Source organism: Urocampus carinirostris, chromosome 9 (assembly GCF_059441175.1).
Source record: "Urocampus carinirostris isolate Australia breed hairy pipefish chromosome 9, RoL_Ucar_1.0, whole genome shotgun sequence".
Classification (NCBI taxonomy): Eukaryota; Metazoa; Chordata; class Actinopteri; order Syngnathiformes; family Syngnathidae; genus Urocampus; species Urocampus carinirostris.
The window spans coordinates 16,384,673-16,400,273 of record NC_142357.1 but is presented as its reverse complement, the minus strand read 5'-3'; positions in this window follow the sequence as shown (position 1 = coordinate 16,400,273).

Genomic DNA, 15,601 nt, shown 5'->3' with positions numbered 1-15,601 from the left:
ATCCCCATGTGATTGTATCCCCATTTCTTGAATTTTGTTCCGAATACACCATCATCACCAACACATTTTTTACCTCCTCGTTTTGTTTATAAATATAGATTCAAATTGTAACAGATTTGTATAATAAAATGGTGACACCAATTTAATAACGATAACAATGTTAAAAAATGACAATAAGAACAGTCATATAGTTGATAATGTTGATAATGATAATAATAAGGAAACGCGAATGAGCGAATGAGTTGTCTGTCCCTGTGTGCCCTGTGATTGGCTGGCAACCAGTTCAGGGTGTCCCCTGCCCACTGCCTGGAGATGGCTGGGATGGGCTCCAGCCCCCCGTGACCCTAATGAGGATAAGCGGTACGGCTAATGAGATGAGATGTGATGAGATTACAAAAAATACACAATATAGTAGTCATGCCGATAGTTATAATAATATGAAATAGCTTGATTATTAGTTTGATTCATCTATTGACTGTATAATATTATTTGGATATGGATAATAATAATGATAATAATAATAATAATAATAATGCTGATGATAATAATAATAATAATAATAATAATAATAATAGTTATAATAATAATAATAATAATAACAATAATAATAATAATAATAATAATAATGATAATAATAGTTATAATAATAATAATAATAATAACAATAATAATATTAATAATAATGTTCCTTAACGGCCAGCACAGCAGCGCAGTGGTGTGCGTCACATTTCTGTGGTCATGGGATCAAACCACTTCCTGTGTAGAGTTTGCTTGTTCTCCCCGTCCTTGCGTAGGTTTCCCCCAGGAACTCTGTTTCCTCTCACATTCCAAAAACATGTATTTCAGGTTAACTGGCTGGTCCAAATTGTCCCTAGGTGTGAATGAGTGAGTGAGTTGTCTGTCTCTGTGTGTCCTGCGATTGCCTGGGAACCAGTTCAGCGTGCCCCCTGTCCTCTGCCCGAAGATAGCTGGGATCGGCACTAGCACCCCCGCAACCCTACTGAGGATAAGCAGTGCATATAATGGGTGTATGGATGTTCCTTAACCACGTGAGTTTTAGTTTGGATACAAAAAAAATGATGTTTGTTCACGTGGTTGCAGAGCACAAACACGTTTGTCAACACCGGCGTAGAAAATCCAACTGCGATTAGGCAACGGATAACAAAATGGTATAATACAAATATTAGAGCTTCTGTGTGTGTGCAACACTGCTGAAATGTTAATAGAAGGAGGCAGCTCATCAATTATTTATGTCGTCTTCACTCACTCACGTTAGCATTTTGTAGTTAAGGTTGCTGTGCCGCACCCGTGAGACGGGAACAAAAAAACAACACCAACAAAAGTTGCTCAACTTTCCTTTTGCAGGCTAATGAGACATGGGCAATGTTCTGCCAAGGTTGCCTCCAAGGAAGCCACAAACCTAACCAGAAAACACTTGACAAAGATAATACATACATTTTACCCCTGTTGTGTGCAGTTCTCTGCATGCTCATTTTCCATAAGGGCAAGTTAGAAAAAAATGTTTTCATGTGCATCTTTAGTGCAGTACCAAGTTGTGCCACAAAGTGCCTGGGAGACCTTAGCTCTAGTGGAGATCATCCAGTCTATGAGAAAAGAGGCTGGGGTCAGTAACATCTTGAAGCTGCGGTCACTTTTATTTTTTCTGCATGGCATGTTTAAGTTTTTCTTTGCTTTCACACTTTTTTTCTTTCACCCTCATGTCCTTATAATCACTTTTTCACTTTTTTAAAGGTAATTCTGTTTCTGAAAACGTTTTCTATTTCCTTACAGACTTTGACCAATTAATCATTATTGGTCCTTTTCTTTCTAAATTCAGCACAGAATGGATTAGGAACTACTTTTTTTAACACAAATATATATTTATTTTTAATCAAGTTGGTACATGACAATAGAAGTCTTATTTTCGGATCTTTTGGAGATCAAATAGACGGGTTCCAGCTACTGATGCAGCTGCTCTGAAAGCCACGGTTGCAGTATAAGCTAACAAAGTATTGTCTGCAACAGGAATGGGGATGATATTGATGATGCCGACATGCATTGTGGTTACTGGCTCCTGATGATATCCTTGTTAGGTTGGCAAGGGGGTTTTCACCTATGTTGAGAGAAGGGGGGCAGGTGCTGGTAGAAGTCCTAATAAGCACTTAATTTACACACATTGGCACAAGATCCATAGCGGCCATCAAACATACTCAGATGCTGACACTAATAAGGGTTTCTATGAGGCCACCCAGACAGATCACAGTTCACTTCATTTCATGGACCTCCTTCTCTCACACGGATACCTTCAACATTGTTTTTTTAAGGAAATATCAAGGACCAATTAGCTCAAATTATTTTTTGTGAGGGCCACATAACTTTCCCCATATGCTATAATGGTTGGAAGTCAGTTTTTAACAGAAAAAAAGTGTTACGAATGCAGGAGTGCCCAGATGTAAAAATGGATTGTTTCTCTAAAAAGCCACCATTAAAAGACGCTTCTGAATTCTTCACAGAGAAGTCAGAAAATAAATATCAACCCTTTAACGTACCTGTAAAAGTTTTCCGAACATCTCAATCCAAGAAGTACCCAAAGTCAATTAAATGCTGTTCCTGAACAGTTCGGAAATTATGGATTGTTTCAGTCTCTTTTGAAAGGTAACATTTCGATGTTTTGCCCCAAACTAAAATAATCACTGTGTGTGCTACTAACATTGAGTAATCAAAGTTGGAGAACACAACAAAAAACAAAGTTTTATTCTCACCTGAATATTTTTTTATATTTATGTATTTTTTATTATGCAATCACATGCCTGCAAAAGAGTGTAACATGGATATCTTAGCAGGAAAACAGCTGGGACAATACATAAAGGCTTACCTGGTCCAACGTCAAAATTGATCACAATCTGAAAAACTAAAAATTGTATTTAACATATTTTTCTAAAAGTGTGTCAAACATATACCAAAAGTGGCCATTTGGAGACGACCAGTTTACAGTTCTAAAACCCCTGCAACCATGTATTTTACTTTAGTCAATGTTTTGACTTGTGAAGGAGTTGTAAATGTTTGACTTTTTTTTCTCGAAGTCACTCCACGATTATTCACATTTGCGTGATAATCCTGCGTAAAAAAATGATCCCTGGTTGCGTTTATTTTTGGCTCTGATTTGAATGCAGCCCACACAATTGCATACAATTATGTTGAATATAAATTGGATAACCAATATGTCAATCAACAATTGAATCATTGGCTAAAGATTTTTGAAGCCAAATTAGGTGATGTAATTTGTTTTATTTTTATTATTTTTTTTTCAAGACAGGTCCTCATAGGTTGTCACAGGCTAGTGACCGTGAACATTAGCTTACAATTGGCCGAGAGTTGTGTCAGTCAAAAGGTCAGAGGCTAACGACCCTATTGGAAATTATCTGGCGAGTCTGTTGTTTTTTGATGGGGAATTATGGAGCAAAACTAGCCGATTACAACGAGGATCATCAAACAATAAAGGGATTATTTGAGGCAGATTTTGTTTTTGGCATTATGGTGTGTTTTGGCGTATTTATCTACACAGTTGGATTAACTGGACTATTGTAAATGTAACCAGACCAAGTTCATGTATAGTCGTTCCATGAGTGGAAAATCACAGCACTTTTGGGTGAGTTATACCGGCTTTAAAAATGTTGGGTATTTTACTATTTTGATTCAAATTGTATTGTTTTTGTGTTGAGTAAAATTAGAAAAGTTCATCAGACGTTGAATTCCAAAGATTAAGGCTTTTCAATGATATGTGCCATAACGTATTTCGATGAATTGTGACACAGTCACAACTTTGTTTACCAACAGTCTTTCGGCCCGCCGGCACGTCAAAACATGAGTGGCAAATATATTGTCATTGTTGTATGAATGTATGAAATTTACATCAATAATAATATTGGTCTCTAGTAATGTTACAAAAGAATGCGATAATGTGATGAAACCCAATGCCTCTTCAAATGACGTCTATATCACAGTCCAGTGGTCGGAGTACTGTATTAAACTTTAACTCTAGTGCCCTAAATTTGATTTTTATTACAACCAAAAACATACATTCAGACTTAGGATTTATTTTTAGGTAAAAAAACAAAATGCTCAATGGTATTGTTCAGGGCACCAGACTAAATTTGGTGGCAGGCCTTGGTAATTTTGACTTGGTGTATCTGACCAAGTTTTGCTTTGCTTTTCATGTGTTTAATTTATCTCTCTAATTTAAAAATGTACTCTGTCATGTATTTCAACCTCATGTGTCATGTCATTGTAACATATTTACTTATGTACACCAATAATGACACCGACACAGACGCACACACACGCACACACACACGCACACACACACACACACACACACACACACACACACACACACACACACACACACACACACACACCTCATCTCATTAGCTGCACGGCTTATCCTCAGTAGGGTCGCGGGGGTGCTGGAGCCCATCCCAGCAATCAACGGGCAGTGGGCAGGGGACACCCTGAACTGGTTCCCAGCCAATCGCAGGGCACAAAGGGACAGACAACTCGCTCGCTCAGTCACACCTAGGGACAATTTGGACCGCCCAATCCACCTGAACTGCATGTCTTTGGAATGTGGGAGGAAACCGGAGTGCCCGCAGGAAACCCTCGCAAGCACGGGGAGAACATACAAACTCCGCACAGGAAGTCCGGTAGCTGGATTTGAACCCACACAGGAGGTTCCCAAGACCTCACACACACACACATACACACACAAAATGACATTCATTATTATTATTTATGATTATTAATTGATTATAACCCGCACCATTACCTTTAAATAGGGGAAAAACAAAGATGACGGTTATAATTAGTTAATAGTGACTTAATATCCTTTTTTTGAAGTTAAATACATAAGCATCAAGAATTGGATATGCGCCCATACAAAGCAATTTGTAATTTCTGCCGAAAAAATTTTGTTTTTGGTAAACACGAGGGACAATTGGTTTCTTCATGCCACCTTAAGCACATCAAAGACGACAAGCGTAGTCCTCAGTTACTTCTTCGCCACTTCAAACAAAAAAGCGGACTATTCTTGTAAGGTATTCCGATGGCGTATCTCCTCGCCATCAGTCACGCGCCGATGCTAATCCTCCGCAAGGAGTGGAAAAAAAAAACGCAACAGCCAGCCAGAAAGACGAGGGCGGAGGGCTTGTTAAAAAGATGTGACAGAGCGGATTTGCATTTGCCGGCAAGAAGAAAAAAAAGCAAAAGTTGAGGGACGCGGGATGAATCCTCAATGGATAAAAACCGTACCCCCACAGCAGAGAGCGGAACAGACCGCCGCCGCCGAAGGTGAACGGTCGCCATGGCCCATTAACGACACTCTTTAACCTTCTTTTTCATTCGCTCTCATCGCAGACGCGACACCCAGAATGTCTCGGGGGACTCGAGGAGGATTTCAGATTATTTAAAGATGTCTGCCGGAACATCATTGCTCTGCCTTCTTCTGCGTTGGCAGTTGTAACACACTATAATTCATTTTACATATTTTTCCATGGCTTTATAATGTGTGAAGTACATTATAAAGCCATGGAAAGGAAAATGCTTAAAAAGATTTAAAAGAAAGCAGTATACCAAGTTTACTGAACTTTTTTGTATAGGATAAGCACTCTAAAACAGTGGTCCCCAACTTTTTCTCTACCACGGATCGGTTTCATGTCTGACTCTATTTTCGTTACCCAGCCCGATAATACCATGAGTAAGAATAGGAACAGTAATAATGGTCATAAGCCTAAATCTAATGTGTTGCATGAAGTTGTCTAAGAATTTGAAAATCTAATATCTGAGCAGCAGAACTCGAGTCAGTTTAATAGAGAAGAACAGACATGTTGAGTTATCGAACCTTGCGGTATTTATTGCACCTCATGGGCAATAATTGAAGTACAACAAAGAGCAATAGTAAGCAATACAATAAGATAAACATCTATCCATTATCTGCACCGCTTATCATCATTAGGGTCGCAGGGGTGCTGGAGCCCATCCCAGCTATTCTCAGAGTGGGCAGGGTACACCCTAAGCTGTTTGCCAGCCAGTCGCAAGGACAGAGAAAGATATCTCACTTTCTCATTCACAAAATTAGGTATTATAGAATTAGGTATTGTGAACTGCTTAAAACTGAATGGGTTCAATATATTTCACGCAAGAAAAAAATGTCTATCATTCTGGGTTATTCAATGCAAATTTAGCGCTTCAAAAGAGACTCATGTTATTTTATCTATTTTTACTTGAGAACGCAGACTATTTCAAAATCAATTTGATGAAATGGTCTATTTTGTGAGCTGATATCTTGGAACCCAATGTGGCCCTCAGCTCTAAAACTTTGACCAACCCTGGCCTAGCACAACAACAAAGCCCATGGTCTGCTATTATGTCGGAAAAATCGCATGTTATGTGTTTTGGGTAAAAATAAAAGAGCATTTGAATGCCATTGAACCACATTTTTTTTCTTTTGAGAACATTCAATCAGGTTGTGAGTGTTCAACAATGCTAAAATTGTGATCCGTAAAGATGCTTTTTCAAAATCCTTTACAAATTGATATATTGAAAGAACAACCAAGCTACATACATAACACATTTCTAAGGATAAAGGAAAAGAAAAAAATGTCAAGTCAAGTCATTTTTATTTGTATAGCCCTTAATCACAAAAAGTCTCAAAGGGCTGCACAGGTTATTGCACAGACTATTATTTCAGACTACTATTACACCATCCCCTGATCTAAAACCAACACGAGGGCAAGGAAAAACTCAAAAACCTCAACATAATTCAAAAAGAATGTTGTGTACACTGTTATCATTATTACTTTTTTGGAAAAGACTGATATTTGGTAACCAATCCTGTTTTGCAAGCACTCATATAAATTTGCCAATAAATAAATGTACGTGTAAAATCATAATTCAATTGTTATCATAGCTTTTTACTTAACTGCTTATTTGCATTTTATACAGCCCTTTGTGTCTGTTTTTATTTTTTGCCTCGTGTAAACATAAAACACTTTCCTCTTATGTTGCTGTAGATTTTTATTATTTTTTCATATCAGGAAAACTGCATTTTCGAGTCCTGAATTAATTTGAGAAAACAAATCATGGCTTAGGCAGCACGGCGGCGCAGTGGTTAGCGCATGTGTGGCACAGTTCATGTCTTGGGAACCTCCTGCGTGGGTTCAAATCCAGCTCCAGACTTCCTGTGCGGAGTTTGTATGTTCTCCCCGTGCTTGCGTGGGTTTCCTCCTGGCACTCCGGTTTCCTCCCACATTCCAAAAACATGCATTTCAGGTTAATTGGCCGGTCCAAATTGTCCCTAGGTGTGACTGAGCGAGTGAGTTGTCTGTCCCCGTGTGCCTTGCGATTGGCTGGCAACCAGTTCAGGGTGTCCCCTGCCCACTGCCCGATGATTGCTGGGATGGGCTCCAGCACCCCCGCGACCCTACTGAGGATAAGCGGTGTGGCTAATGAGATGAGATGAGAAAACATGGCTCTTTGCTTTGCATGTCTGCCTTACAGGCAAAATAAGTTGATTGAAAATAAGAACAGTGATTCAATTCACGGTTGCAAGGGTTTTAGGGCTGTAAACTGGTCGCTTTTAAATGGCCACTTTTGGAAATTGTTTGAAATACTTTTAGAAAAATATGTAAAATACAATGTTTGTTTTTGCTTTTCATAGAGATGTATGTGTTACCTTTGTTACCAAAATTGATAAATATAAAATGAGTTACTTGGCAAAACAAAAACTCGTCTGTGATTATTTTCTTTTTGTTTTAAATTGTTCAATAATGACAATTGCCACTCATTTTGATCCAGAACAGGCAAATAACTGATAGACAAAGAGATTTTGCAAGCATTTAAGACAATTTCAAAGACTAAGTTTGTATGGTGTTGATAAAAAATTACTTCTTTGCTTCCTAAGCAAATGTGACGTCTCTTTGATGTTTCCATTCTACTTCTTTCTACCCTCCAACCGATCCACCGCTAATTAAACACACTGCACCCTCATTACCCACCATTTCCTTTGCCACTCGGGACACTTTCTGTTCCCTACCTCCATTTTCTTCTAAGAATAATTGCCTCTCTAACGGGCAATGTGGTTTCATCCCTCTTACGGGACGGCAGTAAAGCAACGCGCCAATGGCCGAATGCAGAGGAAGGACCAGGCGGTGACTATATGTGACCTGCTGAGTCAGCAAAACACAACACACAAACATACACACACGTGTGCGAGTATTGGACCCTCTGGGACTGCAAAGTCTTTTGTGCCGGCCTGAAAAATAGATCTGGGTTCATGTGGTGTTAATTATGTTTTGTACATGAGTACTTATTGAACATTTTCAAATTGTGAGTCAGATTCCCTTCATTGCTTTCCCACTGGTTGCACTGATTCAGAATGTGTGCTTTCATTTTTAAGCATTTAACCCCTTATCAGTCTCACGGCCTGCCGGCAGGCTGCTGAACTTTTAATAAACAATTATGTGTCACATGAATATTACCGGTGACTGAAATACATCGTGCCACATAACATCAAAAAGCTTAAACTCTAGGGATTAAACATACGATGAATATTTCAAACAACACGCATAACAGAAAACATTATTATCAGTCTGAAACAAGATACCTGAAAACTATAATGCTGAGGTAACTCATGATTTTGTCCCCTCGCTGTCCGTCTCCAAATACTTTGAATGTCCATGAAAATGCCTTTGTTGCATCAAGGAGAATCCATGGAACCCAACCGTGTAAAACATTTACTTCAAATCACAGGAAAATGCCAACAGATAAATACAAACCCGCCTGAAAATGTTTTTGCTTCGTGTGACATTGCTTCTTTACATAAAATCATGTAATGTAATGCCATGTTGGTTATTGGTCCATTTAATGCCGTTAGTTGTTCTCAAAAACAGCTCTCAACATTGACAAATGTAATATCACCCAGAGTGACTCAGTCAAAAATGTAGGTGTCTTATTTTACCCCGATCTGTCCTTTCAAACACACGTTAAGATTAACTAGGACAGCTTTTTTCCAGCTTCGCAACATTGCTAAAATTTGCCCTATGCTGTCTTGGTCGGATGCGGAGATTATAATTTATGCGTTTGTTACCTACGGTATCGATTACTGTAATGCACTACTCTCCACTCTCCCAAATTCCAAAATCAAGAGCCTTCAGCTGGTACAAAATGCTGCAGCGAGGCTTTTAACTAAAACAAGAAAGTTTGATCACATTACCCCGATTTTAGCAAACCTGCATTGGCCCCCTGTTAGCTTAAAATGTGATTTTAAGGTTCTGTTGGTAGTATACAAAATCAAGCATAGACTTGCTCCCTCATAACTTTCAGATATAATTTCCCACTATGTTCCGGTCCGGAGCCTTCGCTCTGAAAATGCTGGTCTACTAGTGATCCTATGAGCCAAGAAGAGATCCGCAGGTTCGAGAATGTTCTTCATTTGGGCTCCAGTGCTGTGGAATGCTCGTCCCCCTGAGATTCGATCTGCAACCTCAGTGGAAATGTTTAAATCTAACCTTAAAACACACTTCTATTCCATTACATATGAATAACCTACATTCAATGTTAACAATATCTGTGTAGCTGTGTATTATTTGCCCTAATGTAGGTTTTAGATCAGGTGATGATGTCATAATAGTCCATACTCACAATATTTCAGCTTTTTTACCCACACATGAATTAGGATTCATACATCAGAATTGAACAGTCTTGGATCTAATCCAGAGATCCCACAGATAATGGGGACCAGGAAAACCCATTAAACATGAAAATCCACAACTTTTTTGTTGTTTTTTAGGGTGGTTTTCATTAGAGGAGGCTCCTCCTGCTGGAATCTGGTTTGCAATAATCTGTGGTCTGTGCAGCGCTTTGAGACTCTGTGATTAAGGGCTATACAAATAAACATGACTCGACTTGACTTAATTTATCAGAACTGATATTTAAGTATTCTTCCTACTGTATATACCCACATCAAAGCCATATATACAACCATCAAACATTGTACTGAAATGGTTGGTTGTGTGTAACCAGTGGCAAATAGAAGGCATTGTATGTGGAGGATCCTTCATTAGTGCTGAAAAATCAATCGGGCAAACTTGAACACATAATTTGTGGTGAGAGTGCATCATTTTGTACTTTTTTATTTGACAATTTTTTTTTGCAATTAAACATGCAATAACGGCCTTAACTACTTACATGCTCCAAAAAAATATATAAAAATAAAATAAAAAAAACATCTTGGACATTACCACTATAATTGTAAAGGAAATATCCAAGCGTTTGACGATTAAAAAAAAATGGATATGAAAAGTCTCAACAGTTATGTTCCAAGAGCACAAGATTGCACGAACCAAAAATATGAAGGCTTCGCTGCTTTAAGAGGTTGGTGTACACACTTTCCTGTTGTTGTTATCAATTATCATTTCTTTATTATGTAGTTATTTTTAATCCGATTTAGGGGGTTGGCTTCAATGTTAGTATTTACAGTAATTTATAAGTAGATAGTTACTTTCATAATAACCCAACCATTCCTGGGTGTCAGTAACAACAAAAATGATAACCAAAAGATGAAGGTGTCACCACCCAGAATGGAAACTCGGACCCAATTGCGTTCGTTTTAAAATAAATCTTTATTGGATTGAGCTGACAGAGCTGGCTTTTGGAGCCGATGGTTGTCGGTCGCTAGCAGAATTGGATGGAATGGCAGTTCTGTGACAGGTAGGCAGAATCGATACGGCTTAGCGGGCGGGTCGATGGCCCGGCCAGGAGAGCAGGTCGTAAACGTGGGACACAAACAGGTCGAAACCGAAGGCAGGCAGGAATCAAACAGGATAGGTCTTTAGTACTGGAATCTGGCAAACACACACACAGAGACACAGGTACAATCTGACACTCTCCTCTGGGCGCTGACAGCTTAAGAAGAGAGTGCCAGCCAATCAGAGGGCGCGCTCCTGCGTGCCAAACGATTGCCCCAGGTGTCTTCATTTTGGCAATCATGACAGAAGGTGTTGTATAAGTCTGATCAGGAGGCTCCTCCTGCTACTGATAACCATGGCAACAAAAACTGTCTCATGTGGGGGTGCAAACCCCTACCACCAAAACACAGCCTGGAGAGGCATGGGCGCCAGCAGGCTATACTTGCCCAAGACACACCAAGGGAAGTGGTGCCCCAACAACCCTGGCATTTAAGGGATCTGTGAACCATGGATCTGGGGGTTATGCAAAATAATATTTTTTTAAGTTAAGTGACTAGTTACTGTAAAGTATTTTTTTTGTTTTCAGTAACATGCCCAACACGAATCACAAAACACTCAGACTGAGAAACCCGTAAGAGGCGGGCGTGACCCCATTCTAACATTGTAAGAAGACTTCTCAGCACACAGCACAATTTTAAATAATGAGGATATCTTGGTCAATTATCGATCCACTGAAAATTTGTTTGGCGGTTTCGATTACAACACGGCGGCCTTTGTGTTTTTCATTTCCAAGATGTTCTCTTCGTGTGAGCTGTGTTTTTCCTCTTTCTTTTTGAGGAGGCTTTTGGGGCCCCCCTAAAGAGCCTTAAAGCTCATTTTGTGCTTGCTGCAATTTCCAAACAATGTGCCGTAATGTGCCGCCATCAAGTTCATCATCGCGCTCGTGTTTAGTCATCTAATTGCCTCGTTATTACCCTTTTACTGGAATATGAGTATAACAACACCACTGAAACCGCAGTAATTGGACTTGTTATTATTTTTCTGACACGGACTGCGAATGCGGAGTCTTCGGCAAAGCGAGCGCGTCAACATTTTTAGGGAAAGTCAAAGACAATTAAGAATTATTGTTTCAGAAGCGGATACATATACATAACGGTTTTAGGAACCAAGCAAGAATTAGATTTTTTTGTAACCTTCATTTTGAAGCCACCGTTGAATACGAATGCCTCATTTATAACGTTATTTCAAAACCCTATTCAAGATCATGTTTAAAGAACATGCACATCTGATGTACTGACACATTGTTTTATTGTTTTCGTTAAATCTGGCCTAAAAGCTGCTTTTCTTTGGCAACATCTTAAACACTGCGGCTTTAACTATGGTGCAGCTTATTATTTTCTTCCCTTTTTTTTCTTTCATGGTCGTACAAATATTTTGCCCAACAAATGAATGGGTGGTTCCAACTAAATTGTATGACTAATCAGAACTTCAGTTATTATAAATCAGTCACTTGTACTTGTTATAATCATTATGGGGAATAACAGAAGAGAATCATGTTATGCAAAATTCGAGTTGAAATGAATCACTGGCAAAGGAAGGAGCAAAACAGGTGCAAAATGTTTGACTATATTTTATTGGATATTGACCATAACCTCACAATATTTCATCTTTTTTACCCACAAATGAATTACGATTCATACATCAGAATTGAACAGTATTGGAACTAATCCAGAGATCCCACAGTTAATGGGGACCAGGAAAACCCATTAAACATAAAAAATCCACAACTTTTTTGTTGTTTTTTGGGTGGATTTCATTAGCGCAAACTTGCCGACCTACCAAATGAGAAGGTGAGAGAGTGAGCAATGGAACAAATTGAAAATCAAACCTAGTACTCTTTTTAACAAGTTATTAATTTTATTTTCAATTTTTTTGGGGGTGTGTGATCAAAGCCCAGCAGACTGGCAAAATGAGAGAGCAAGAGAGAATAACTGTTGAAATCCAGTACTATTTTAGATTAGTTGATGTTATGTTTTTAATTTTGGGGGAAGAAAAGGGGGGCGATGAAAGACCAACTGAGAAAGCAAGAGAGAGAGAGAAAGAGAGAGAGAGATGCATCACTTCGGCGGCGCGGGACACTCATGATAATACGCAGAGCAGGTTTTCGGTAACAACACAGTATTAAATACTGTGGTACGTGTCCTTACAAATTCCTCTACATACAAAAGTTTCAGGTTCTTAAGTACATGAATGGGAACATTTTGCCTCTACTCATAAAGCCTGCCTCTAGTTACAAAGTCAAAAATACTCTAAAGCTGAACATTCAAGGTGTTCTTTACCTTTTGGCCCACATATGATTGTCAATCAAGAGCATCGGTTGGCGCTGATGACGAGCTCCAAGAGGCCAGGCCCGATTCAAAGACACCCACTGAAAGTGCCGATGGTGTGCCCGCTTGACTGCCTGTGGGGAAATCAACACCCGCGTAATTACCGATCGCTGGCCCGCTTCCTCGCAGGCTGCTGATTGACGCTTCTTGATGAAGTGGCAACGTGATTGAAGCATGAGGACGATCTGGGAGCAATCCACAAGAGGCCTTTAAGTGGCGGTCGAGAAGACAGAAGCTCTGGGATTGGTCGCCTTCCTTGTTTGTGTCTGTGGCGTTACTGGAGAGCTTGCTTATCAGTGTTGTGCGCATTGGGTATTGATAGAATGTATTGATTGGGAGGAAGAAATTTCAAAACACCGACTCTTTTAACGCGGTTTACTGAAGAGAATCGGCTCTTTTTTGGCTGCTGAACGGCTCTTCGGATTTTTTTTCTTGTTGCTTTGATTAGTATACTACCAATGATAATGTAGCATTATTTACAAAATGAATACATATGTTTAAAAATGTATTTTGTCAATCAAGACTCGATCCCTGAAAAATCATAATTAAAACTATTTACATATGAGAAAAAAACAAATAACCTATGCCCTATGGCATACAAAAATAATTTTGTCAGTTGTTACATATAAAAGAAGGTAAAAGAAAATCAAGGGCTTCCATTGATCACCTCAAAGAGTCGGCACATTGAGCCGTTACGTTAGGGAACAACACATCTCTAATTCGCAAAGCATCAAACAAATGGCCAAAACTATAATCTGTGATTTATTTATATTTTTTTCAAAATTATTGACCATGTTTAAGACAAATTAGCTCAACTTTTTCTCCAGTGTATAAATGTTCATTTAGCCCTGCAGTCACAAACGCGCTGCCCGGCGGCCAATTGTGGCTCAGAGGATTAATCATTTGAGGCCTATCGAATACAAAACTTTAAGTGCAGCCTGCGCTAATTTTGGATTAATTAATTACTGATCGCTTGATTTTAATAGTAATACTTATGTTCTATTCCTACATCTTATTATGTTTAGAAAATGTTCAAAATTATATTAAATATTTGTGGAATATTTATCAGAGCTTTTCCTGTGGAAAACCTGATTTGGCCCAACCTCACCCAGACTTCAGCTCCAGTAAATTGAGTTTGACACCCCTGATTTAGCTTGTGGGGGGAAAAAAGGCCTGGAATTGTCAAAATGTTAAAAAAATGCCTGGTTACTGGTGACTTGCCTTCAATTGACTTTTTAGTTCATCAAAACAAGGCAACTGCGGTCCCTATTGGAGCCTTCCTCTCCGTGGTGCCCGCCTTGCATAATCACACGCAAGCTGCCATGACAGGTAGGAATTTGCTTCAGATTAAGGCTGTAATATTTTGGCATTAAGGTGAATTAATGCTGCGGTGAAAACCAGCAAATGCGGGTAATTACTCAATCTGTGGCGCTCTTAAGGCGTCTTAGGGACACCTCGGAGAATATTCTCTTCTCCGCGAGCCACCGTCCCTCCTCTGCTGTCATCTTTAGCTGGAACTCAAATCTTGCTTGTGCCACATATTTCCAGGTGGATCCAGCAAAAAAGATATTCCATATCAGTCATAGGCAATAAAAAATATTTTATTTTTAAGGGGAAACTCCAAACTTTGACTTGCCATCCAAACATTTCGAGATTATTGTAAATTATGGACTACAAGCCGCTACCTTTTTACTAATTGATCCGTACTCTTAATAAATAACACCGCAGTAAGATCTGTAAACATTTATGCCCTTCTAGAGGATAAATTAGTCGATTTTTTGCCAGCATTGTTCATATACCACATAAAGGGAGGTTTGCCAGGACAATATTTACAACATAATCACAATATTTCACCTTTTTACCCACAAATCAAGCCCTCAATTAAATTCCGAAATTGAACAGAAGAGGATGTTATCGATACAAAAGGGTTCACTTCTCATTCCATAACATCTGCGTCAGTGTCAGTTCTGAGTTTTCTTTGATCCTTGAGGAACGATGACAAGTAAATGCAATTTTGTCCATTACTGCAGCAAACACCAATGACAACAACACAAAATTGTCTGTGTTGCAAACTGGCATTATCTACTGAGTTGTTGCCCTGGCACTGTCGTCTTGAAATATAGGGATCACATTTTATGCGACACAGCTGCCAATTGTGTTTCATTTCAGTGTAGTAGGAAATATTTACCATTTTTGTAATCACCATGTTTAATGGTCACACAAACCAAAAACATAAGATGTCAAGGGCCTCGACGCCAAAGTCTTAATGTTTTTTGTGCCAATTGAGTTTAAAATGTGCAGCTCGTACAAAGATAATTTTGTTCTTAAATTCAATTATGTGGAATTCAATCAAGTGTACGCTGTCATCCGGAGTTTACGCTACAGAAATATCCAAGACAAAAAGAAAGTTTTGGTCAACATATGTATTTAAAGTCACAGCTTTTTTATAACGGTCAACCTCAGCCTATTGTT